Genomic DNA, 27205 nt, shown 5'->3' with positions numbered 1-27205 from the left:
TTAGCATCAGCTTTTAACAACTCTTGGAGTGGCCTGGCTTTGATACAAAAGTCTTTGATAAAACAACGGTAATAAGAACATGATCCGAGGAAGCTTCTCACATCTCTAATACTTTTAGGAATAGGAAATTCCGTTGTAGATCTAGCCTTTTCTGGGTCTGACCACACACTTTCGTTTGCACGTTGTTGGAGACACTTAAGAACAGCCCTCAGTCTTTTTATATGTTCATCAAATGTCTCTGAGAACACTATAATGTCATCTAAATAACAAAGACACATTGTCCACTTCAGGTGCCTTAGAAGGTTATCCATTATCCGTTCAAAAGTTGCTGGTGCATTACACAAACCAAACTGCATTACCTTAAACTCATATAGGCCCTCAGGGATGATTAATGCAGTTTTATCATGATCAGCCTCATCTACTTCGATTTGCTAGTATCCCGAGTACGTGTCCATGGTTGAGAAAATCTTTGCTCCCCTCAGACAATCTAGTGGGAGTAAGGTGGGGTAAATCCGACTAGGTGGGTAAACCCGACTGCCCTCTATTTGTGAGAAACGGCGAAGTGGAGCAATTTCACATTAGTGGTACCATATAGAGCATTCGAAACAACGAAAATGTGACCTTGACAGCTTTGCTGCAATACTTTTAACAATTTCACCTCACCACAAGAGTAACAAAGTGGCAAGAATCATTTGTGACCTCACAACTGGCTTTGACTCGATAAAATACACTTGAGCAAACCATAAACTAGATACATTGTGGATTAGGGTCAGTGCACTACAGTGACTTACTTAATATCCATGTAACAGAAGACAAACACAGCAGTTCAGTCTTCGAAATGGAGAGTAGTAACACAAGGAGCCACCTAAGGCTCTATTTTTGGTTGTAGTCTCTTTCTGTTGTGAGTTAATGATTTGCCTGTCACTGTCAACTCTCCATCAGGTTTGTTTGAAGATAATACATGTTTTAATTGACCTTTTCAAACAGAGGGAAAAAACCGTCGTTAATACGTTTGACAGCTGAGAAACGGGGTTTCAGTTAAGAGTTCACTCTGACCATCTCATAAATGCATGATACTATTCCGAACTAGCAGCCAAAATGATAGTAAATACAAATAAAGACGCAGTGCAAATAAAATATGTCCAAATTTCTAGGACTAAATGGGTATAAAGATTTAAACTGCAATACACCTATTGAATGCACCTCAAGTTATTTGTAATGCAAATATTATCCAATGACACACAATAAAGCCCTGCAGGCGTTTGGCTCATCAGAATGATGCAAACGCGGCTGTGGTGTGGGAGAGAGTACACAAATACACTTAACATACTTTGGTAACAGTTGGTGGGGGTAACCATTGCTGCCTCATTTAATGGCATAACCCAGTGAGTGTGCATGGCCGAGTGAACTCTTTTCCACAGACAGATGGATGTAATGCACTCATATTCACTTGACTGCAGGCTGCACATTTGCAGTATGCTCATGCGCCATGCACTTCCCTCACGATGAAGTTGGGCAAAATTTATTCAATTGACAGGTAATAAATATCAATAAAATTTGTTATTCTTTGTTTGTGAATAATAAATAAAAATTTTTATTCAGTACATTATTCACTTACAGGAGTAAAAACACGAATCTGTCGTGTTACAAATGATATGAAATCCAATGAGACTTACTGCTCCAGTTATTTGTAAATTATTAAACAAATGTACGTATTGTTGCTCTTGAGTAACCATTCTTTCTCTTTTTTTTAACATCTCGTCAGAAAGCTTTATTTTTTACTTACCATTGTGATGTGATGCACTTAAGAAAATACAGTCTGTACATGCAGAGAGAATAGTATCTCATTAAATTGTCTTTATTTGTGGATAACATTATAAAACTTTCAAATGGCAATCTTCTTTAGCAGAAATTAAGAAATCAACTCGGCTGTAATTTTTGACAAATACGTTCATTGTGATTCCACATTAGCTTCACCTTCCAAATAACATTCAGGATAAATTTTCATTGTACGTTATAAAATATTTCGAATCTCATGACCCTATTTCATTGAAATTTCTTTGGCTATTATGTGTCTGTAGTTTGCTGTAAACCTCCCTTGGTAAAGGATAGCAAACTTCTACCATCTGGTGAGCAAGATGTATGAGACAGGCAAAATACCCTCAGACTTCAAGAAGAATATAATTATTCCAATTCCAAAGAAAGCAGGTGTTGACAGATGTGAAAATTACCGAACTATCAGTTTAATAAGTCACAGCTGCAAAATACTAACGCGAGTTCTTTACAGATGAATGGAAAAACTGGTAGAAGCCGACCTTGGGGAAAATCAGTTTGGATTCCGTAGAAATGTTGGAACACGTGAGGCAATACTGACCCTACGACTTATCTTAGAAGAAAGATTAAGGAAAGGCAAACCTACGTTTCTAGCATTTGTAGACTTAGAGAAAGCTTTTGACAATGTTGACTGGAATACTCTCTTTCAAATTCTGAAGGTGGCAGGGGTAAAATACAGGGAGCAAAAGGCTATTTACAATTTGTACAGAAACCAGATGGCAGTTATAAGAGTCGAGGGGCATGAAAGGGCGGCAGTGGTTGGGAAAGGAGTTAGACAGGGCTGTAGCCTCTCCCCGATGTTATTCAATCTGTATATTGAACAAGCAGTAAAGGAAACAAAAGAAAAATTCGGAGTAGGTATTAAAATTCATGGAGAAGAAGTAAAAACTTTGAGGTTCGCCGATGACATTGTAATTCTGTCGGAGACAGCAAAGGACTTGGAAGAGCAGTTGAACGGAATGGACAGTGTCTTGAAAGGAGGATATAAGATGAACATCAACAAAAGCAAAACGAGGATAATGGAATGTAGTCGAATTAAGTCGGGTGATGTCTGAGGGAATTAGATTAGGAAATGAGACACTTAAAGTAGTAAGGGAGTTTTGCTATTTGGGGAGCAAAATAACTGATGATGGTCGAAGTCGAGAGGATATAAAATATAGACAGGCAATGGCAAGAAAAGCGTTTCTGAAGAAGAGAAATTTGTTAACTTCAAATATAGATTTAAGTGTCAGGAAGTCGTTTCTGAAAGTATTTTTACGGAATGTAGCCATGTATGGAAGTGAAACATGGACGATAAATAGTTTAGACAAGAAGAGAATAGAAGCTTTCAAAATGTGAAACATGGACGATAAATAGTTTAGACAAGAAGAGAATAGAAGCTTTCGAAATGTGGGCTACAGAAGAATGCTGAAGAGTAGATGGATAGATCACATAACTAATGAGGATGTATTGAATAGAATTGGGGAGAAGAGGAGTTTGTGGCACAACTTGACTAGAAGAAGGGATCGGTTGGTAGGACATGTTGTGAGGCATCAAGGGATCACCAATTTACTACTGAAGGGCAGGGTGGAGGGTAAAAATCATAGAGGGAGACCAAGAGATGAATACACTAAGGAGATTCAGAAGGATGTAGGCTGCAATAGTTACTGGGAGATGAAAAAGCTTCCACAGGATAGAGTAGCATGGAGAGCTGTATCAAACCAGTTTCAAGACTGAAGACCACAACAACAACAACAACAGCAATTCATGTGGGTAAGGCATTCCTGCAACAATTTCTTAGAAAGGCAAAAAAGTCTCCCAATCGTCTGAACACATTCCCGATAAAAAGTTGCCAGTGTGCTGTGCAGTATTATTAACCCCTTTGTGTACCCAGGCCTAGTGCGTCTTCTGCAATTTTTGAATCTCAAAGTTCTATGTAACTTCGTAGACGCATGTTGGATTGAAAAGAGATTTCACCTTTTAAAGGAAACCTGATTCAGACTTAGTCCTAAAACACTTTCAGATCACTTTGGACATCCAGCAACATTCCATAAATGTTCTAGGAGACTGTAAAATCCTTTGATGTTAGTCAGTAGCAACAAGAATAAATTGGTTCATCAACAAGGCACATACATCTGATGTTGTTACCCATCTTGTTACTGTGGCAGAAGGTGTTGTAGATTGTTTCTGTTGGCTGCGTTCTCCGCATTATAACATCCGCATGTTAGCAGGGGGAAGTGGGGAAGTACTGGCAAGTTCATGGACCGTGTCAGTAATGTTAACTGCTAAAACCATCCACCTAAGAAGCACTTCCATATTGCAATTGTTATGCTGTGAGAATCAAGTGAAGCTGTGCTGAATCAAAAATGTGGTTTGCACGCAACAGTGTGTTACTAGGCTTGAGGTGTGCTGTTGCCTTCCTACTATTTCTGAATTGAGTTACACAGCCTGTTAGGAGGACCTACATTTCAATATGTTTTCTGAAACATCGTGCAACTTTCCTTGGCATTTTTCTCATTGTTGCAAGTGAAACAAGCGACAAGCGACGGAAAATTGAAGGACTAATGGGGGATTTAATACGAAATCTTCAGTTTTGTAATCTCGAACTAACCTGCTAAACTGTTGAGGCACATTTGAGGACAAACTATTAATAAATTTCTGGGCAAAAAGAAATCACCCTGAACCATGGGAACACATACTAGTTACAGAAGTCTGTACGTTACTCATTACTTAAGTTACAAATAATAAATATCATATTTTTACTCGTATTCGCATATAGTAATGATCCCTTTATTTGCGGATAATTTGTTTCAATGACATAATTACTGGAATATTTATCTAAATAGAAGTTTACTTGAATATTGCTGATATCTGCTTATTGCTCCACCTTGCACTTTCTTTCTCTTCTAGTCAGTGCAGTCAGTGCAGTTAGTGTTACCAACTTGAGTCAGTCCTAGTAATTCAGTTGCTCGATTTACTCGCGAGAGCATACAGTGTACATGCATTGAAGCTGTTTTTGTTAATTTTAAATGAAGTTGACAATTACAATTAGCTGTCATGCTCCTAAAAGTAAATGTTTTTCATTTGTTCTTTCAAAAGTATGTGTCAAGGTCCGCATGATTTTAGCTGCAGACTGAATGTAGGCTTTACCTCGTTAGCTATTCATTCACACAAATTTTCACTTCCGCAGGTAAGTTGGTGACCTTCAGTAACACATAATGTTAGAGTATCACTTTAATTTGTGTTGTACGTAATTGTACTCGGTCACTGTTGTTACATTTGGTGAATCTTAGCTATACGGCATACATGTTCTGCATAGAAAACATGAAAAATTGGCAGCTGAAAAGAAACACTAATTATAAATGCATTCCTTCATTTGTCTGGCCCACTAGTCCTGCTGCTGCTGCTGCTGCTGCTGCTGGCATTTCGTATTGTTGAAAATATAATTCACTTTTGGTGTCTCCTGTGTTTTTCTCAGATTGTATAGAAACGCGTTAAGAGATCAGTAAGTCGCTACTCACTATAAAACATTTGACCTATTTTGCACAATAATTTGATCCCAGGTGCATGTTCAGATACACGTTACTCATCAGAAATGGACACTTGCTTAAAATTTCATTTTACTTTGTGGAATATGATCCATTCTGAATTTTCTCATACTTCCCTTGGTAAATATAGTGACAGCCAAAATTTGCAGTCTGTGATATTGAAAGGAAAATTAATGGTCTTACAAACATTTTAAATGTTGAATTACATAGATTCTGGGTGCTTTTTATGTTGGTCTGTAAGGAGGGTTGACTATTACTCTTTGGTTGACAAAGTATATCTTGACACGCAGTTTTGCGGTTGCTTAGTATACTGCCCACCATTCTGTATATTTTAGAAACTCTGTGATAGTTACATGTATTTTAATTTGAGAATTAAGTTGAGTTTTAGCTGAATAGTGTCTCTCTCTCTCTCTCTCTTCCCCCCCCCACCCCCCCCACCCCCACCACCACCACCACCAATTCCCTGCACCCCCAAAGACAATTTACACATCAACTGCTGTTTGGGTTACTTACAGTTGCATGCTTCTGCATCTATGTCTAGGTCTTCATTCATATGCTGCAAACCACTATGAAGAGGATACTTTCTACTGTATCACTTGTTACATTTTGTACCTTTTTCATTTACGTATGGAGTACAACAAAAGTGAGTACTTAAATGCATCTGTGTACACTGTAATTAGTCCAGACTTACGTACAGCCTCTCCCCCCCCCCCCCCCCATCCCCCAATCTCCTATGTTATCTATATGTAGGGGCCTGTACCTGTAGTATGAGAATATGTTTCTAATTTATAACAATAGTAGTACAAAATTCACAATGACACCTTTCACAACATAGTCACTCTACTTTTCAATCTACTTTGCCCGTAGTTGTTTAATCTTCTCAGTATCGTCCAGAGAAAAGTTCATTGTTTCAGCAGCAAGCCATGAACACACCGCTTATTTCACTCTTCATTGGAGATAAGTTGATGTGCTATTAAACCATCTTTAAGTGAATCAGATAAATGTAAATTGGATGAAGTGTGATCAGGGCTCTAGCCAGGATGCTCTGGAACCTTGATCCGTATTCTGAAGAGTTTGAATGATGTGGGCAGCAATAAGTGAATACTTGTTGTCATGCAAAAACAAAAAATAAAAAAAAAAAAACAAACAAACACCGTTTGACAATAAACATTGTAGGCTTTGGCTTGATCCAACGCATATCATTGTGTTCAGAGTGATGACCATGTTTCATCTACATCACTACTCTGCAATTCACAATTAATTGCCTGCCAGAGCATTCATCTAACCAGCTTCAAGGTATTATTCTACCGTTCCACTCTTGATCAGCGTGTAGCAAAAATGAATTCAAATCTTTCCGTATGAGCTCAGATTGCTCTTATTTTGTTAAGGTGATCATTTTTGCCTATGTAGGTGGGCCCCAACAAAATATTTTCACATTAGGAGGAGAGAACTGGTGATGGAAATTTCGTAAAAAGATCCTGCTGCAATGTGAAACGTCTGTGTTTCAATGAGTACCATCCCATCTTGTTTATCATATTTGTAGCACTGCCTACCACTTCACGCCATGACTGTCGAACTTTTTTGATGTCCTCCATCAATCCTATACCAGACCGTGTAGCAATGCTCCAGAAGTGGACAGACAAGTGCAGTGTAAGCAGTCTCTTTGATATACCTTTGTACCATCTTAAGTGCTCTGCTTTCCCTGTGGCATTGTGTATAACATTATCTGCGTGATCATTAGCATGATGGTTCAAAAGCAGCTGACAATTTTTCATGATTTCACTCGTGCTCTCTATCAAGTTGTTTTGGGACCCGTCTTGCACAGACTTAATAAAAGTTGAACCTGTTGTGGATGAAATGCAGAACTATGACCAACGTTCGTGTGGTTTGCCACTTCATCAAGAGTAATTTGTTGGTTATTCAAATTGGGTCTCAGGCTTACTCAGTGTTAGCATCTGTAGTGAGTGGGATGAGATGTACTCATCTTTCTTCATCCTTCACCCTTGTTCGAGCGGTCAATTGTCCAAATCACTGGTAACCTCTCAGCCGTGGTAAAACACTGCTCCTGTGTTGTGCTGAATGTCTTCTATGGATTTGTGCTCCCAGTACATATTCAGACCACAAAAATGGATTGCATGAAACTGTTCTTAACTGCTGCAGTTGGAAAGTGCACAGTGATGTTTACTCTTTTGCAATGGATCCCATACACATGATCAGTATTGTAGGGTGTGTCTCAGAAATGTTTTATAGACTTACTGCATTGTCTAAGTGTCACATAAAATACAATGTATTGTTTGAAAATGCCTTATTTGTCATTGGTTGATCATCATAAAGCAATGATCTCTTATTTCTTAATATAAATAAACTTTGATGATTTTTTTGTTTTTTATTTGAACAGGCAAGGCACTGGCGGGAAGTCCATTATGAAGAATGCAAACAACAAAATGCAGTTGGAAACAATCAAGCTCATTGATGCAGAGTGAGGAAAATAATTTTGTGTACTAAATTATACTATGACAGCAGTGATCTCTCATTGCACTTCATAACTTACACTGCCAAAGTCTGAGAAATGAAAACATTTTTTATTGTACTGATTTAGGATTATTTCATACAGATGTTGGAAATGATTGACTGTGTTGGCAGTTAAGGCCTGTAGCATAAAAAAAGGATTCTTTTAAAGGCCATTAATATGTGTTATGGTATTGTATCTGGGAAAATATCTGACTCCCATAAAATGATTTTCTAGAGAACTAATATGTGAAAGAGTGTCCTGCTGTTTCATATGCAAGAGAGAGAAAATGACACACCGTATTCAGGTGTTGAAGATATTTAATGTACAAAATTTTTATTTTACTAACATTATACTGTGTTTTTGTAAGTATTGTAAAATTGTTAGTAATTGCCAAAGATTAAAGTACAGAAGTCTTTCAGTATTTGTTTTTATGGTACCACTAGTGCTCAACATGTTGTTTGTGGTTATGTGTCTGATGGAGGAGGGGGTATGGGAACTGGAGAAAGGGAAAAGGGGGGAGGGAGTGTCATGTGTGGAGTCTTTGTTTTTCAGTTATCACTTAGTTTTTAGTGATCCCGGATGAATAAAAATTGTAAGCGTGGTACAGAACAAATCTTACATTTTGGAACAGTTCAGATACTATATAGCAGTTTTGTAGTTACAACCTGTGCCAAACACTGGCACACAGTTTTTAATCAGTAAGTAAGTTTGAGTAGTATTTTGTCAAAATAGTACGTGATTTGTTAATCAGGGCAGAAACAGAATGAAATGTCATATTTCTATCTACTTTTGTGATATTGAATAGTGGTGATTGAACAAGACAAGTTCGAGGCTTAACTTAACTCATCACCTTTGATGTTCTGCTGTTTGCAATTGTTTGTAGCTAACTCCATGTGGTGTGTAAAATTTGGGTTCGGTGTGTGAACATCCCTCCCATCCCCCTTCTCCAGTACTGAAAATTAGTTTTCTACTGTTTACCTTTGAAGAAATAATAACAGCCCAAAGAATATCAGTTTCTGGCTTCCTTCATTGAAATTTTCTGCTGCTTCTGTGTTTAAAATTTATATACTCATGTTTTGCTCATATTATAGTGTTTATTTTACTTGTTAATGTCGCAGGAGCTTCAAATGCTGTTTTTTTTTTTTTTTTTTTTTTTTTTTTTTTTTTTTTTTTTAATAACTATGTTGTTTTGTTCTATCTTTTGCACATTTATTACAAGACTGAATTATTTTAAATGTTTGCTGTGTGTGTGTGTGTGTGTGTGTGTGTGTGTGTGTGTGTGTGTGTGTGTGTGTTTCGTATCTGTTGCTCAATATTGAGAGTAGTTGGATAAGATATACACTTAAATGTAAAGATGAAACTGGTGTAAATATAGTTAAATGATTTTGTGGACATTGGTGCAAACACTCTGATTTACTTTTGAATACAATTTTCTGAATCTTAGGCAATAAAAAGGTATTAAAATGTTATGTACACCTACCAGAAATGTGAAGTTGCTTTAGTATCCCTCTCCCATTTTTTTAGAACTAATTTAGAGTTTGTTTATATATTTAGTAGAGATTATTGATACTGTCATTACAGAGCAAAAACAGATTGTGTTATTCGACAAAGTTTTATTCCTCACCTTTCTTAAAATTAAAAAAAATTTAAGCTGATGTATGTTATTAAATACAGAGGGTGTGGGAAGTAATCTCTTTGTTACCCTTCCATTTGTTTCTGCTAATTTTTAATATGTTATTAAGCTTACATTTTTCAAATTGCTTTAACTACTTGTACAAAATTGTTCAGTGTTTTACTTTTTTATTTAAAGCAACTGTTTTCATTCTGTGTTGAGCAAAAACAGTTTTCCTTGCCCAAGTAGTTGCTTGGATAAAATGCAGACGAATACATTTATTTTTGTGCAGTTTCATATATCTGCAGTGTTATATTTGCAAATTGCATAGATTATTTGTCGTCATTTCAAAATGCTTTAATAACACACTATGTTATTAGTGATACTTGAAATTGATAGCTCTGTATTTTTAATTTTTTAGGAAGTAACTATCCCAATTTTGTACTTAATATTTTCCACATGTAGATATAAAAGGCCTTCAGTGATGTAATTTCTGTTCCCTTTGTTGTTGGGATGTTAGGTTGTAATAAAGGTGGGAGCTGATGTATGTAGGACATCTTCATCACATTTACTGGTTTCAGGAATAAGTATTTGTGTTTCACGTACATTTAATATGACAACTTACTAATTTACCTTTCATTGTTACCTTTGTCAGTCAAATGCCTATAGTCTTCTCATTCTGTGCTATGCATAATTCAGTTGTTGGCAGAAATTACTTCTCTTAACTTCATAAAACTAGTGCACCTTCTAGGCTTGTGTAGTTTAGCAGTTACTGCTTTCTATGCCTAAGGCACAGATCTACTGTCACTTTCCTGTTACATAACTCATTAACAGTAAATTGTAACAGAAGGTTAAAGGAAGCATGAGTGAGTCACTCATTGCTGATAGAGAGTGAATGTTGTGAAGCGGTCAGGCATATGAAAGTCCAACGATAAAAGTTCAGCTGTTGAATTTGCATTGGACATGGCTTATGGATGGACACACACACACACACACACACACACACACACACACACACACACACACACACACACACACACACACCTTTTCCACTGTTTAATTGTATTTACCATAAAATTGTTTTTCATTACATCATTAGTGTCTGTGGGTGTCATACTGCCTCAAGCTTCTCTTCTTCACATCTATCGATACGAGGTTTTGACTATAGTTAACTCTGAAATCACTCTTTTCTGTATGTTAATCTTTATTCCCCTGACTTCTTGAAGTCTCTGCACCATCTACTTCATAGACAGCATTTGTTGTGCCATTGGCCTGTATTTAGAAATAGCAGTTTGGTGTTTCCCTGTTCCCAGTATTCATTCCTATAGCAAAGGCGATGAGTGTAATGCTTCAATATATCCCCAAGACCATCTTTTTGTTTGTGTATTGTTCTTCGTTAGTTGCCTGGGTGATTTTCAAATGAATATTTATTTTAGCTCTACTCTCAATATTCTTCTTTTATGTATTTGTGTGTAATGTATATCATTTTAGTTACCTTTAGAGAATGGATTGATACTGCATAGTACAAAAATGAAGAAAAGTCAGTTAAATTAGTGCCTTCTATGTTTAATGTCCATTTGTATCCACTGAGAACTCACTTTGTGACATTACAGTATTATTAATTCAGTGGTGAGTTGTTATTCCTAATTGTAGCAAGAAGGGACATTATGATAAATTTATTTTTTATTGTTCACAAGGTCTCACACGTACTGTATGTGAGATAAGTAGACAATATTTCAATGGTGCCAAATGCTGAAACTAGATTTATCATTGATCCTTCCAGAATTAAATGGGAGACAATATGTGAGAGACCAGATGTCAATAAGTATTGCATTGCTATGTGATTGTGCAGGTGAAAGGACACTTTCCAGTGTTTGTACAAAAATGTATGTGTGTGTACATATGATGATCTTGCTGCACTAGACTTTATATTTTGTGTTCCTATATAAATGGAAAGTATAGACCTGTTATTTATTTGAAATTATTATTTTTATATAAATATGAAATAAATTTTTTTTACTTTGTACATTTTCTTATTTCTATGAAATATATTAACCACTCTACTCCTTAATATGGAGCTAGTGAGTTAGACACTGGAGGAAGGATGTGTGGTACTACTTCATTGTCTGAAAATAATTTCATTGGTCAGATTAAAATGATTTATCAGTAATGTAATTTTCTGTCACATCCATATAGATATCAATATACATAGCAAAATGTTATAGAATGTAATGAAAAGAAGTTCGTATTACGCTTAGGACCATAAATGTTGTTTACCATATTTCCTAGAGTCTGAGGGGAGAGTACATTTAGCGTGAGTGTTTTCGAAGTGCAGATACGGCACCTTACAGTGTGTGATGGAGGGTAACATATTTCCTCTTCCCTGTTCCCTGTTTCATTTTGTGAATTTAAATGATGAAAGAAGAAAATGCAAAAATGCAGCAATTGAATTGTTGAAAAGAGATTACAGGCATCAAAAAAAAAATCGCAAATCAGAGAAATCGAGTTGGAGTAGGGCAGAGATAGGTAGTTAAAGGACAGAGACCACTGAAGGCGGAGACCAGGAAGGGTACAGAAACATTGGATATGTTGCAGGGAGAGTTTGCACCTAAACCTTTGCTAGTCCCTCTCCTTCACCTGTCTATCTCCTTCCATGCTCCTTCTCCAGCACTACACATCATTTTGTTCCACCAGTGCACTCACTAATCTTTTCCCCCCTCATCTACGTCTCTCCTCGTCCCTCCCCCTCCCACCATTCCCGACTGCAGCTAGCAGCCCTGTCCTGTCCCCACAATGTTCCTGCATGCTGCCACAAGCACAACAACCACCTCCGCCACCCCTCCCTGCTATCGCCCTTTCTCCCCATCTCGCACCACTCCACTCTTCTCCTTACCTCCACCTCCCACTGATTGCTTTCTCATCAGATGCAGCTTCTGTACACAGCTGTAATGACCAGAGACAGTGTTTCTGCATGTGTGCGGGTGCAGGTGTAGATTTGACTGTGGTTATAAGAGAGAGTCTCAGTTTAATTTTGTGGGTGTATCAGGTGTGAGTGGTGGCTGGTGGTTTGTCAGAGGCCCAGTGCGGGGGCAGTTCCCAGTGTTACAAGTCAGGGGTGTGGGTGCACGTGCACGGTGCCACTGAGCAGCCCACGGACATTCTGTGACTATCCAGAGCAGCCCAATATGATGAGTGGTAAGCAATCACATTATCAAGATCAAAACTTTCAAAATCAGCATAAGTGGAAGCTGTACTACCTATTCTTAAAATAGCAGTTGTCAATCAACCGTTACCAGTACTAAAAGTATCATTATTACTAACACTAAAATTAAATACACTTCCTACAAAGGCTTGACATCTGGTTTGGTTTGAGCTGATGCACAGGGAAGTACATTGAACGGAGCTGAGACGTGGCAAAGCATTACGCACACTGTCTCGATAAAAGAAATATACAAGGTCTGTTAGACAAGTATACGACCTGTGAATAGGGAAAAAACTAGCCTACCTGAAGTGTTGGTCATGTAATCACCCTCAAAGTATTAACCTCCGGACTCCACACCCTTCTCAGAGCAGTGCAACCATTGTTGGAAGCATGCCAAAAAAAAATCTCTTCTGGAATGGAGTTTAGCTCAGCATAACAAAAAATATTAATAATAATAATAATAATAATAAAAGAAAAAATTGAGTAATATGCTGGAGCATTGTTATGATGGAGGCATCAATTTCCTGTTGACCACATATCCATTCTCTTGTGCTGCACAGCATCACACAGGTGACTGAGGACATTCCTCTAGTATTCTTTGGTGATTGACTCTGTGGTGCGTAGTTGTGGTGTACCACACTGCAGGAGTCAAAGAAAGCCATCGGCGGACGTTGGTGCGCATTTGGCAGACCACCTTCAGTATGGATGACAAGCAATGTTTCGACTGCGATGATGACTGGGATTTGGTTCCTGGTTTGTACCCGTGCACCCAGGACTTATCACCAGTGATTATGGCATTCACAAAGTCAAGGTCAGTGTTTGTGGAGTCCAGCAAGTCCTGTGAGACTTCATCACGAAGTTGCTTATGTTCTGTTGTCTGCAGCTTTGGCACGAATTTCGCCGACACTTTCTTTGTGGCCAAATGTTTGGTTACAATGGAATGTGCCAAAAAAGTACTGATGCCCGCGTCTTTTGCAATTTCTCTGATGGTTGATGGTAGTCACGTGACGATCCCCTATCACAACACGTTCCCATTGGCAATGACCTGGTCATTTTGGCACGTTGATGGCCGAACTGAGGATGGCTCACTCGTCACCGATGTGCAGCTGTCTAAACTGGTTGTACCAGTCCTTAATCTGTGCGACACCCATAGCAGCATCATTAAAAAGCCATCTGAATCTTTCAAATGGTTTTCACCTGGCTGTCACCCAGTTTATGGAAATATTTCATGCAGTAGCGCTGCTCCAGTCATTCTGTCGTGCCACTTGCAATGAAAAACCAACATGAGCATTACACACTACCTCACTTAACTGCTGCTTGCCAGAAACTGATGTTATCAACTGTCAGGAAAAAAACTGCACATGCCTATGAAGGTTCAAGGTCAGCTTGTGCAAGTGTGCTAGATTCAAATCCATCTGGCATTCACAAAAAAGAAAAAGGGAGGGTTGGATAATTTTCTAACAGACATCGTACGATTTTATGCGTTGAATCATTTAAGTTAGCTAGTTAAAAATGCGCTTTGGTAAAGTAGTAAATATGATAAGTCAAACAGTGAAAACAGCTTGTAAATCTCTCTCTCTCTCTCTCTCTCTCTCTCTCTCTCTCTCTCTGTGTGTGTGTGTGTGTGTGTGTGTGTGTGTGTGTGTGTGTGTCAGAATTAGGGCAGCGATATCAGGTGCAAGGGGGCAGCTGGTGGCATGCATATAGCCCAGTGCGGGAAGCAGCTCTCAGCGTTGCATGGCAGGTGGTGAGTGCAGGGCCCATAGCTGGAAAACGGGCACACAGGGATACCTAAGGAGGCCTAAAGAAGCAAGTTACAATTTAGTTTCAGAGGGAGAACAACCCTTAACTTGGCTATGGACGGACGAGTAAATGAGGTGTCGCATTTTGAGGGAAAAGTAGTCCCTTAAAAGGTTTGTTGTGTCAGACAGTGGGTGATAGGCCACCTTTATTAAAATTCAGTTTTATGTTCTGCTCTGTGTACTTTTATAATGGAGAAGGTTGGAGCTGCAAGTATACTTCATATCCAGTAAATGATGGTGGCTGATGTAACACTCAGTGCACAGAGGTGGGGAGAGGGACACATGGCCATTAAGGCACGGCAGAATGTTCGATTTTGACAGATGAGTGAAAGTGACTTTCTGTCAAAATAACTGAATTAGCTTTGTTAGTGTTCATCCCAAGTGAGTAATGTTGTGTGTTACATTCACATAGGAAGTGACGGAATGTGTGCAGTAAGAGTATTTTGTGGATGGTTAACTGAAGAGGATGGACGCAGTCAGTCAGTAAGCCAAATGAATGTTTGTTCTGCCATACCATGTCTGAGGATGCAAGATAGATGGTTTGCGGTGTGTTTGGAAGCTGTGTGTTATTGAAGTGTTGTGAAACATGTTTGAGAAGAATAGATTTTCCCTTTCCAGAGTTTGTGACAGTTACCAGATTATTCCATGGCCAATAAAACTTCCTTCGACATCTTTGTTCAATACAGTGAGGTACTGTGATATATGCAGAATGTGTTATTAAACCTCCTAGTCATGGAATACAAAATGGTACAGCTGTGTTCTCAGGGGGAAACATTTCCTATCTGTTTTGCAATACCATAGTACAATGGCATGTGAATTGATGTGTCACTGCCAAGCAATATAGCTTGATGAAACTTGGTCCATACTCGAGAAACAACCGCTACAATATAGTACGGAAGGTAAGTGAAAGAAATATGCAATTAGGCAAACAGAAATGACATTTGTACTCAAAATCATTAATTAGATTCTTAAGTCACAGTGATTTACTATGATCCTCTGGATGTTAAAGACAGATCATCATTCTTAATAAATTGTGTGATCACATAGGATGGCAGGGGATGCTGTCTTGTGTTCCCTTGTTGACCAGAAGGTTGGTAAGGGATTTTTGTGGTAGTGTTTGCATTGCCCTGCCAGCATGGTGACAACAGATGTTGAATGGTTATTGGTGCGTGTGGACATGTTACAGTAAACCTTCCCAAATCATCCAACAAATCCTTAATGAGATATAAGTCAGGAAAATGGGCAGACCAGTCCGTTTGAAGAATATCCTCTCATTCCAAGAGCTCACCCATGTGCACAGTTCATTGTCATCCTTAAAAATGAAGTTAGGACCAAATGCACCACTGAAAAGATATATTTGGGGAAGGAGTAAAGTTTCACAATAACATTGATCAGTGAATGTACTGTGTTTAAAGATTTGTTAGTCAGTAAACCCATGTAACATAAAGACTCTGCACACTGTAACAACTAGACCACCAAAACAATCATGTTCGACGATGTTCTTGGGTGCGTTACACACACTCATATGTTGAGAGGTGGAAGGCAGCTATTGCTGTCTTCTCTTTCTTTAAAAGTGAGAATCTGTCAGCTTTATGAAAATGACCTTATTATCGTAAAATATAAGGTGTACAATTTTTCTTCTGTCATTTGCCGATAGGTGGCGACAATGGTAATTAGCGGTCGAAAGAAACATATCGTAGACATCAGGCAGTTAGCTTCGACTTCAGTCAACAAAACCTCATTCAAACATTAGTCAATTTATGTCTGCATCATAAAGTTGTTCTTGATTGAAAATGTCAGTTTACAAGCCTTATTCTTGTCATTTGCGGGAGGTGTTATTGTTTTGTTTCAATATGAAGAAAACAGTGGCTGAGTCTCATTGAATGCTCTCAAGTACATATGGTAAGGACGCTATTAGTGAAAGAATGCGTCGTGAGTGGTTTCAGTGTTTCAAGAATGGTGATTTTAACGTCATAGACTGGCATAGTGGTGGAAGAGAGAATGTTTTCGAAGATGCAGAATTGGAGACATTGCTGAGCGAAAACTTGCATCAAACTCAAGAAGAATTGGCACGATTAGTGGGAGTGACACAGCAAGCTACTTCAAAACGTCTCAAGGCTAAGGACATGATTCAGACAGAAGGAACTTGGGTCCCGTGTGAGCTGAAACCAAGACACGTTGAATGGTGTTTGTGTGTTTGTGAACAGTTGCTTCACAGGCAAAAACGAAAGGGATTTCTGCATCGCATTGTGACCAGGAATGAAAAATGGGTTCATTACGATGACCATAAACGCAAAAAATCATGGGGATATCCTGGCCATGCTTTTATGTCGACGGCCAAACTGAATATTCATGGCTCCAAGATCATGCTTTGCATTTGGTGGGATCAACTCGGCATCATGTACTATGAGGTGTTAAAACCTAGTGAAACAATCACAGGTGTTCGTTATTGAACACAATTAATGTGTTTTGAACAGAGCGTTAAAAGACAAATGGCTGCAATACAGTGAGAGGCACAATAAAGTGATCTTGCAGCACGACAACACTCGATCCCAAGTTGCAAAAGAGGTAAAAACGCACTTGGAAACGTTAAAATGGGAAGTCCTACCCCACCCGCCATATTCTCCAGACCTTACTCCCTCTGACAATCACCTGGTTAGATCAATGGCGCATGGCCTGGCTGATCAACACTTCCGAAGTCACAAATTGGATTGATTCGTGGATCACTTTAAAAGATGAACAATTTTTTCGACGCGGGATTCATACACTGCCCAAAAGATGGGAGAAAGTAGTGGCCAGCGGTGGAAAATACTTTGAATGATACATGTGTAACCAATTTGTTTCATTAAAGCCTCAAATGTTGGGGAAAAAATGGCGGAGGCAAAGTTATACACCTTGTAGCTACAAGGAAGTGCCGTACAGAGATCCTTCTTTATGTGAAAAGTACTGTCAAGTTGAGCTGCACTGTGTTAAAGAGCGAACATTAAACTTGATGGGGACAAACTATAGATACCTGACTCTGGAGCGAGTATGTTCGCAGTATGTAGTATATTTTGGCAATTCAACATCCAAAAATGACAGTGTTGTGGTACGCTGTTTCTTGCTAAAACTAGAAATTAAAATGAGTTGCATATTAATAGAAATATTTGCTTTCCACACATTTTATCAGTGACAATGAGCCAGTTACAGCAACAAATGTTCAAAAATGTAAAATTGTGCACCTCACAAAATGAAAAAAACCTAGTATCCTATGACAATAATATCAGTGAGTCACTGCTGGAATCGGCCAACTCATACAAATTCCTGGATGTAACACTTTGTGTTGATATGAAATGGAATGATCACATAGGCTCAGTTGTGGATAAAGCAAGTAGCAGACTTGGGTTTACTGGTAGAATACTAGGGAAACGCGGTCTGCCTAAAAAGGAGATTACTTAGAAATTACTCATGCAGTGCATCCTAGAATGTTGCTTACGTGTGGGACACCCATATCAAAACGTATACAGAGGAGAACAGCACGAGTGGTCAAACGTTTATTTGACTTGTGGAAGTGTGTCAACAGAGATGTTGAATGAACTGAACTGGCAGACTTTCGAAAATAAACAGAAAGTGTTGTGAGAAAGTCTACTAACAAAGTTTCAAGAACCATCTTAAATGATGTCCCTAGGAACATACTAAAATGCTATGTCATTCCATTGGAATTGTGAGGACCAGTGGTTGACTAAGCTTGTCGGAGGCCCAGAGTGGCGAAACTAAATGGGGCCCGCAGTCTGCTTGGAAGTTGATGTGTTTGTAGTGCACATAATGTAAAAAATGAATAATATAGATGTAGTGGCTGACAAAAAAAATCAAGTATTTGTAGTGTGTGCACCGTCCTCTATGCTCTAGTAATTCAAATACACAGATACAGGTGAGAAACTTAGAATACAGAACAGTATTTAGCACAGCAACCATCAGCCAGAATGCAAAGAAATAATAAAGATAGGAACAAGAAAATTACCACTGACCTACTATTGAAATAAACTGTCCAAGCAACAGCAGCATCACCTCACGAAGAATGAGTGCTGGTCAGACAAATACGTGACGCTGTGATGTTGTTCATGTGTAGAATCTGGGTTTGATTGAGGGCAGGTTGTGATGGCCCGGAGGCTGGGCATGAGCATTTCAGAAACTGCACAGCTTGTCTGAGTTCGAGGAGTGCTATGGCGAGTGTCTTCAGCAGATGGTGAAACCACATCCAGATGTAATGGGGTTGGGTAGCCACCCCTCATTACAGATGTTTGATGTTGTAGGCTGGGCAGACTGGTAAAACAGGGCAAAAGCTGAACTGTGGCGGAACTAACATCAGACTTTAAGGCTGGGAAGAGTGCAAGTGTGCCTAAAGACACAGTGCACTGAACACTCCTAATGATGGGCGTCTGCAACCGACGACTCCTGCATGTGCAAATGTTAACATCACATCGACAGCTGTAACAGAAATGGGCAAGTGACCATCGACACTAAACGTTAGCACAGTGGCAGAGCATTGCATTGCATAGTCTGAGGAATCCTGACACCTTCTTCACCATGCCAGTGGGAGGGTGTGAATCCATTGTCATCTAGGAACAGCTTCTTGACACCTGTACTGTGGGATGGAGACAAGCTGGTGGCAGCTCCATTATGCTCTGGGGAATATTCACATGAGGCATGGGCCCGTCGGAGCTTGTGCAAGGCACCATGATGGCCAAGGAGTGTCATATGCTGGTTGCAGGCCACATACACCCCTTCATGACAGTTAAGTTTTCTGATGGCAGTGGCATTTTTTAACCAGATAATGGTCCATATCACAAGACCAGTAGTGTGATGGAGTGGTTCAAGGAACACAGTGGCCAGTTCTATCTGATGTACTGGACCACCCAACTCACAAGATCTGAACGTGGCATCAGAGCCATTGCACCTCCACCCCACCTCCCCTCCTCCCCCACCGGAATTTACGGGTCTTAGGTGGTGTGTGTGTGTGTGTGTGTGTGTGTGTGTGTGTGTGTGTGTGTGTGTGTGTGTGTGTGTGTGTGTGTGTAGGGCAGGTGGCAGATATGGTGCCAGCTCCCTCCAGACCTCAATGTCATTATGTGTCACTGCTGTTGTCTGTGCCAAAGGTGGATAGACCAGCTGACAGGTAGCTGGTCATAATGTGGCTGATCAGTGTATGTTAGTTTCATATTCTTAGTAAGAGATTGTAGTAGTTATTATTGAGATTGTTAGAGTACATGTTTTTGTACCTTTATTTTCATGAAATTCCCAATAAAATCATTGAAACCTATTTCATTTGAATCTTTTCATTCAGTCAATAAAATGGACAATTTAGATAGTCTTTTTTGATTCATCATAGAGGGAAGATAATTTTCTATTATTTTCTGTTTGGAAAAACTTCTCTTGCATGATGGGGCTGAGACACAAGTAGTCAAGAAATATTGGATTATAAGTGATGTATGGGGTAATGACTTGCTGAAGTCCCATTTAATTATGTGGATGCCTAAAATACCTTTTTATTTCTTACAGCATCTGCTCCTAATGAAGCTCATTGTTAATTTCTACCAGAGTTTCCAATACCACAGCCAGAGTGTCATTGGAAGCTTCAAGTATAAATTTTGTTTCAACAATTTGGAAAATTGAGTTGATTTCATTTGTGGCCATGCATCATTATGAGAATTCTTGTATAAATTGGTCTACGCATTCAAACACTGATCGACAAACTTGATCATGAATCAGTAATCCAGTATCCTGAGCTACTACACCTTATGTTCTTTTATTTAAGCTCCTTCTTCCTCGTTGATCGATGCTACTGGCCACAACATAGCATTTTTAATGCCAAAGTAAAGTATTGTCCGTAACTGTAGTTTATTTCATTACTAAAAACACATTCAGGGTTTTTAATTTGGCGAGTCCATTATCAAAAGTCATTTTTGGAGACAGCAGATATTGTGTGACAAACTTTACTTCCTCCAGTATTGTGAGTCAAAAGTTGATGTAGGTCAAAAAAGTAAAATTACATATAGCTGGAAGGAGCAAGCTTGTACAGATACTTCAGAGTTTGCTTTGATGGATCTTGTGTATCCTCGAAAGTGCTCAAAACTGTTTCCATGTTTTCTCTTATCACTTGAACTGAATACTCTAGCGTGTATCAGACAATCGTTTCAAACCTGTTCCTGTCCCCCCCCCCCCCCCCCTGCAAGTGATTCTCATTCATATGTAAAAGATGAGAAGAATAAATATACACTGAAGTGACAAAAGGGGAGTATTACGTACACAAGGTACAAAAGGGCAGTGCATTAGTACAGCTGTCATTTGTACTCGGGTGATTCACGTAAAAAGGTTTCCAACATGATTATGGCTACATACAGGAATTAAGACATTGAAAACTGAATGACAGCTGGAGCTAGATGCATGGGACATTCCATTTTGGAAATTGTTAGGGAATCAAAAATTCTGAGATGCCTGGTGTCACGGATATGTTGAGAATATCAAATTTCAGGGATTACCTCTCACCACGGAGCCCACAGTGACCAACGACCTTCACTTAACAACTGAGAGCAATGATGTTTGCGAAGAGTTGTCATTGGTGACGTACAAACAACACTGTATCAGGTAACTGCAGAAATCAATGTGCTACATTGACAAATGTATCCATTAGGACAGTGTGGCGAAATCCCACGTTAATGGAATACGGCAGCAGACAACTGACACAAGTGCCTTTACTACAAGCGTGATGTTACTGTCGGCACCGCTCCTGGGCTCGTGACGATATTGGTGACCTTAGACAACTGGAAATCCACGTCATGATCAGATGAGTCCCAGTTTCAGTTCGTAAGAGCTGATGGTAGGGTTTGAGTGTGGCACAGACCGCACAAAGCCGTGGACCCGAGTTGTCGACAAGGCATGGTGCAAGCTGGTGGACCATCTGTACTGGTGTAGACTGTGTTTACATAGAATGGACTGGATCCTCTGCTCCAGCTGAACCAATCATTGACTGGAAATAGTTATATGTGGCTGCTTGGAGACCATTTGCAGCCATTTGTTCCCAAACAATGGTGAAATTTCTATAGATACGAATATGACATGTCACCGGCCCGAAATTGTTTGCAATTGGTTTGATGAATGTTCTGTACAATTCAAGCAAATGACTTGGCCACCCAGATTGCCTAACGTGAATCCCATTGAACTTCTATGGGACATAATCGAGTGGTCAGCTCGTGCACAAAATCCTGCACCAGCAACACTTTCGCAATTAAGAACAGATATGGAGGCAGCAAGGCCGGTCAGTAAATTCTTCCATCAATAATTGTAGATGCTTTGGTACATGGTGTGGTCTCCTATAGACTGGAGCATTGTTGCCAGTAAATATGTAATGCTGTGCAACAGATGTCACTGGTAATGGACCTTTTGTGTGAAACAAATGTAAAAGTTGTAGTAACGAAGCTCCACCACTTGCCAATTACATCTTTGCTAGTGATTAACTTTCTTATGAGGTTGGGCATTATCGTGGAAAAAAACACCTTTTGACACTAAGCCTCTGTACTTGTTCTGTACTGCATGACGCAATTTCTTACTGGTCTCGCAGTAACCATGTGCACTGATTGTTTGGCCTTGTGGTAAGAAATCAATCAGCAAAATGCATTTTCTGTCGCAAAAAATGGTGCACGTGACTTTTTGAGGTGTCAAGATTTGCTTAGGCTTAACCTTAGTTGGGGATGAAGTGTGCCTCCATTCCATTGATTGCTGTTTTGTTTCAGGGGTGTCGTACAATACCCAAGGTTCATCCCCCGTGACTATCTGAGAAAGAAAACCATTGCCTTCTTCATTGTAGCATGTCAAAAACTGAAGTGCAATGCCCATTTGCTTTTTTTTTTTTTTTTTTTGCTGTTCAGTAAGAGTTTTGGGTACCCAATGTGAGCAAAGTTTTCAAAATTTCAGTTTTCCAGTAACTATTTCATGAATTAGTGATCGTGAGATTTGTACAACTTCCATAGCAAGGGCACTAAGTGTAAACTTACTGTTGTACTTAATCTTTTCTTCAATTGTGTGAACCAGTTCATCAGTAACCACAGATGGGTGTCCACTTCATTCTTCATCATGCACTTGATCACGTCCTTCATTGAACAGTCTGACCCATCTTCTAACCATTGAATCACTCATAGCATTTTCCCATAAACCTCGCAGGTTTTCTGATGAATTTCCTTTGGTTTAACTTTCTCTGCATTCAGAAAATGAATCACAGATCTGATTTTACATGTGGTGGCATTTTCATTTATGGCTGGCATTATAAAGAAGCACTAAAAGCACATGTCAGCAGCAGTGATCTGAAAATAGCGTACATGTCTTCTCCTTGAGTCAGAGTAACTGCCGCGCATGCTCGGAACTGCGATCATAGTGCTGCTGTGGGTAGAAATAGAAACGGAACTTACTTTTTGGACGACCTTTGAATGTATCATGTGGTACACAGGCATCTACTGGGATCCTAACCAGTTTTCCTGCACCTAATAATATGTTACCTTGGGAAACAATCTTTGGCAATTGTGTTCCCATTTCAGTTGACAGCACTTTCATAACTAGTGCATCTTGCGACATTGTCTCACTTGGAGTTGTTCCCACCAGGAATGCAGTTCCACTGAGTTCAGTTGTATACCACGAAAGATGAATTTTTGCATGGTGTTTATCAAGGAAGTCTGGTTTGAGAATCACAGAACACTTCCACGTACTCTTGAAAATTCTTGGCTCCAATGCTAAAGTCGAGTAGTGTTTTTCCTAGTTCCTTCACATCATTGTTACCTACTCCATGTAACCTGTATTGTGGAGACCTAAATCTCTTCCAGGTTCAGGTTCAGACTAACAACTGACATGTGTGCACCTTGAGCCCCTCTAAGATTTACTGTGTGTCACTGAAGGTCAATTTTGGAATGATGTTTGGGCACAAAGCTTACTCTCAGATTTCACTCTTACCCTTACCTACATTATACTTGTTGTTCACCTCAGACTGCACCTATGTTTTAAATAGGTCATAGCAAACAGCAGCTTGTTGTGCAAGGTGCTCATGCTTGTGGCGCCTCTGGCCTAGAGCACCATATCTCAACGTGCTACGTTTGTACTGCCATGCTGTATTCACTTACTTCTGTAAGTTTGGTTAAAAGTGAACAATTACCTTAACCAGCTCAACATGGCCACTGTCAAGTGTAGGTGTGCAACAATGGCTGCTACATGGACAGTGCAAGTTGCTTAGTGACATTGCAAATGATAATTCAGTGAAGGACATTGTGGTTCACCCCTCAGCTATGCAGCCTCCTTCGGTTTGGTTTGATGTGCTGATGAAATTGTTCAAGAATTGTAATTTGAAGATTCCAATGCACAGGGTCACACATTCTTATACATGTAACATCGCAACCCCCCCCCCCTCCCCCCCTCCCTCGCACGCCATCTCAGCGAGGCTGGTCACCTCGACTGTGTTGGTTTCCGCGACCATTGCTCCATGGTCACACCATTATCGCCTTCCACCTGCTTTCATAACAGCACCGGCCATTCTGCCCATGCCAGCACTGGATCAGCCCCCCCTGTGGCTGCGCTTCAACCGTGTTCCGCCCGCTGTTGCAACAGCACTGGGCATTACACCCGTGCCGTGCTTGCCATCGGCCCTGCAGTCGGGTCACATCGTGCCATCGGTTGCACCTGCTCACTCCACATCGTGTGCTGCTTGTGGCCATCCCCCCCCCCCCCCCCCCCCATGCAGACTTCAGGCAATTCACCATCCACCGCTACGTCCCCACTCATACAGATCTTCGCCTGCCAGTGCTGCATCAACATGTGTTACCCAGCATGTTTCCTAAGCTGCCTGCTTTGCAAAAGGACAACCCTGAGACTTGGTTCGCATTGGTGGATCACGTACCATATATCCATGGGATTTCGGACGATGACGCATGTTTTGTCTGCCTGATGAGCCACCTCCAAGCTCATCCGGACCTCATCAGTGATCTGCTCATCTCACCGATTGCCTCACCAAATATTTAACGGCGAAAACTTTGCTCATCGAACGCCTTTCTTGCCCACCATTGGAGGCTATCCACCACATTATTCATGGCAAATACCTCAGCGACTGCACACCTTCCCAGCTTTGGCAGCACCTGCATGCATTAATTGATGATCAAGCACTACTGGACACCCCACTTTGGACTTCATGGATGGTCCAGCTGCTGTCAGACCTACAACTTCACCTGTCATCTCAAGTTGCTGACCTCTCGAGGATTGCCTATGCGTGGCTGACCACGCCTATGCTATCGTTTGTCACTGAAACCGCATGTCACGGGCAACATCCCCGTCGCCATTAGTTGGCACGCCTGCACCTTTGGTTTTACACTCTGCCTGCACAGGCCTGCTTGCTCGCCTCAGCACCTCAGCGACCTGCCAGGAGCTGCCACCTAGCAGCCTACTGGAGGTACTGCCTGCAGCCTCCTGACAGCAGCTGACCCCGCCCGAGCAGCAGCCCGAGCGGTCTCAAGCAATGATGCAGTTAGCTGCATCCCCCTCCCACTCCACATCGCCTCGCCTCCAAGCGTACCCACTATACTGGTACCATGCCAATTATGGGGACACTGCTCGCAACTGCCATGTGTCTTGCGCATACCCAAACAATTCCGACGGGCATGTTTAGGTGCCACGCCCCGACATGATCCTTCACAGCTTCTACCATCCGACATTGCACCACTTGTTCCAATGGCACGATGCCTCTACATCATGGACTTGTCATTGGGCACTAACTTTCTCCTTGACACCAGTGCTGTCATCAGCATTATCCAGGCCAAGCATGCAGGCAACGTGCTTTCTCCTGCTGACCTTGCTTTGATCATTGCAAATCACTCTCCTATCATGGTCCTTGGCACCATCAAGATGTCGCTTCACCTATCACCAGTTGTCTTGTGACAGCCAGAGCGAGAGCACCAGCAGCAGCGAGTACTGTTTGTATAAAGCGTTTATTTTGCATTTTGTTTACGACCTTCCACTAAGGAAGGGATTCTATTTGTGTTTATCTGCTCTGCATAGAAACTAACAGTTCTTGATCGTTAGGAGAGAAATTTATTTTGTACTTATTTGCTGCGCTTAGCTTTTAAATAGTTTTTCTGGGAAAACCTAGCGTAGTTTTCGCGTCTCGTATTTCAGTGAGTGTTTCTTGATTATCAGAGTAGCTCATCAGAAAATTATCTTGGGAATTTGTCACCGTATAGAGTAGGGTAAACATAGTCATGTGTAGGGACTGTGGTTGTTGTGAGCGGACGCAAGGAGAATTGGCCACTCTTCGGGGGCAGTTGGAGGCTTTGTCTGTTAGGCTCATCGAGCTCGAGGCGCAGGCGTCGGCTCGTAGTGGCGTTGGGGCAACTGTGGTGAGACCTATGCCTACTTCGGTGGCCTTGGAATCACATGGAACCTCTGATGTCGCTGCGTCTTCCGGCAGTGAGCATCTTACCGGTCAGCCATCACTCCAGGGTGAATGGCGGACAGTGGTGGGCTCGCGTGTGCCTGGCCGAAAGGCGAAGGTGGGATCTGGCCGCGTGGCAGCTGCCTTACCCCTTTCCAGCAGGTACGGGGTGCTTCCTAGTGGTGATGACATCGTTTCCGAGCCACCACAGGATGCCTCGCCTGTTGGGCCAGTGGCCGATTCTCCGGCAAGGTCCCGACAGTCACAGAGGGCGGGCCTATTAGTTATAGGGAGCTCCAACGTTAGGCGGGTTATGGAGCCCAGCCCCTCAGGAAAATAGCGGGTAGGTCGGGGAAGAATGCCAGTGTGCACTCGGTGTGCTTGCCGGGGGGTCTCGTCCGTAATGTGGAGGAGGCCCTTCCGGCAGCTATTGAACGCACTGGGTGTGACCGGCTGCAGATAGTAGCACATGTCGGAACGAATGACGCCTGCCGCTTGGGTTCTGAGGCCATCCTTGGTTCCTTCCGGCGGCTGGCTGATTTGGTGAAGACAACCAGCATCGCACGCGGAGTGCAAGCTGAGCTTAATATCTGCAGCATAGTGCCCAGAGTCGATTGCGGTCCTCTGGTTTGGAGCCGTGTGGAGGGTCTAAACCAGAGGCTCAGACGACTCTGCGACTATAATGGTTGCAAATTCATCGACCTCCGTTATTGGGTGGAGAACTGTAGGGCCCCCCTAGACAGGTCAGGCGTGCACTACACACCGGAAGCAGCTACTAGGGTAGCAGAGTACGTGTGGCGTGCACACGGGGGTTTTTTAGGTTAGAGGGACCCCCCCTTGGGCGAAACGATAAAATACCTGACGGCTTACCAGAGAGAACATCAGCATCGTTGATAAAGAACGTCCGTCCTCAGAGACCAAAATCAGGAAAAGTTAACGTAATATTGGTAAACTGCAGGAGTATCCAGGGCAAGGTTCCTGAATTAGTATCGCTTATTGAAGGAAATAGTGCGCATATAGTATTAGGAACGGAAAGTTGGTTAAAACCGGAAGTGAACAGTAACGAAATCCTAGACACAGAATGGAATATATACCGCAAGGATAGGATAAACGCCAATGGTGGAGGAGTATTTATAGCAGTAAAGAATTCAATAATATCCAGTGAAGTTATTAGCGAATGCGAATGTGAAATAATCTGGGTTAAGTTAAGTATCAAAGGTGGGTCAGATATGATAGTCGGATGCTTCTATAGACCACCTGCATCAGCAACCGTAGTAGTT

This window comes from Schistocerca nitens, chromosome 1, assembly GCF_023898315.1.
Source record: "Schistocerca nitens isolate TAMUIC-IGC-003100 chromosome 1, iqSchNite1.1, whole genome shotgun sequence".
Taxonomy (NCBI): domain Eukaryota; kingdom Metazoa; phylum Arthropoda; class Insecta; order Orthoptera; family Acrididae; genus Schistocerca; species Schistocerca nitens.
This window is presented reverse-complemented; position numbering follows the sequence as displayed.